We start from the raw sequence: 1710 nt of genomic DNA, 5'->3' as shown, positions 1-1710 counted from the left end.
AGAAGAAATTTCTTGTTAATCCTTTTATTTAAAATGAAACAATTTCTTTCCATAATATTAGCACTTCTGATTTTTTGGTTAGGTTAACAGATTATATAATACTTCCATGTATCGGTCTTTTGACAATCCTGGGTATTATTAAGGTGTTTCGTCATCTGCCCCTATACCTGGTCAGGGAATCCTTCTGCAAAGCTTTTAGCGTCCCCAGATATGAAAACATATGTATTAAGTTTGTCACATTACCAGATGCCTCTGAGAAACTTAGATTGGCTAACCTTTAAGTGTTTTAACAAAAATGACAGGTTTGACGAGGGATCGGAATCAAATTAAGCAGCTGCAGGCTCTTCCTGGACATGTCAAACTTTTTTACACATTCTCGGCCCTGAGGAAGGGGGACGCCCAATCAGAGAGGAGCTTTAACAATAAGGTAACGCCCCAAAAGGGAAGTGGGAGAAAAATACACAGGAAATTTAGAAGAGCCAGACGGGGACACTCAACAGGAAGGCTTAGACGGGTTAGGACCACAGTCAGGAGGCAGACATAAAAGATGTACTTTGACCAGAAGAAGTCGTGAGAAGGGCCACGAGACCTTGACATCCCTTATGAAACAGAAGATTCTTACGGCACTACATCCCACGGTATCAGCAGCTATAAGTATAAATTTACTTATTAGTTAATTTATACTTATAGCTGCTGATACCAGTAATCATGTTATAATCTATATTTTATGGCAACCTTTATCTGAATAATTTGAATCATTTCAGTCATAATAACAAATTGTAAATAAATACTTGGTTTCTTTATGTAGTTTACATACTATTATATAACCTAATATACCACCCTTTATTATACTATATAATTAATAGTAACAACATTTTATAAATATGAAGGTATTTAATTGGTAAACTGGTAAACACACAAACAGCCTTTGGAAAGGAATCCAATTATAATAATAATTTTTTAGGACTCAATTTATAATCAATTAATTAACTTATTTTGGATAATTGCCTTCGGCGATTATCATGGCATCCCGATTAAATCCACAAATATACATAGCAATACACAGTATTAATTTTATTATTTCAGTATTGTAAAGTATGACGATTCATCTTCTAAACTAAGCCATTGTGTAGTAAGAAGCTAAAGTTTTCCATCGAGTAGGATATGGTTGCAAACCCACCTACGGTACACCCCCCCCCCCTCTACCCCATTCCCGACCACGAAAGCATTGAGTCAGTAATGAACAAACAGGAACAAACTTTGCTGGCAGTTCGACCTCCAATCTGCTTTTACCGCATTTCCGCCCAACTGGGAACAGCGCGCTACTTGAATTCGGAGCGGCGACATTTTGTTCCGAAGGCACGTAGAGCAGTCTAATTTGCAACTGTAGATCCAGCAATGTAAACACCTGTCAACAGTTTCTCCACCTTTTAATAAAACCCTTAGCAATAGCGAGACAAAAATTATATTTTGGCTCGATGGTTAGATCAAGTCTTCTGGGTAGCTAGTTATATTTTAATTATTAATTATACTATAAAATTAGAAATAGATTTATTGATGTTAAATAGCCTAAAATCTGTCTCACGCTGGTCGAAATATGTTGAGATATATTTGAAGTGATCTAAATTATAAGTGTTCACTTATAAATGAACAATCTTATAATTTTTACAAATTAAACCATAACTTAGCATTACTGTGGATATAAAAGGA

This window comes from Halyomorpha halys, unplaced genomic scaffold (assembly GCF_000696795.3).
Source record: "Halyomorpha halys isolate HHAL.00 unplaced genomic scaffold, Hhal_1.1 Scaffold275.1, whole genome shotgun sequence".
In the NCBI taxonomy this organism is placed as follows: Eukaryota; Metazoa; Arthropoda; class Insecta; order Hemiptera; family Pentatomidae; genus Halyomorpha; species Halyomorpha halys.
The sequence above is the reverse complement of the archived record's forward strand: the minus strand, read 5'-3'. Positions refer to the sequence as shown.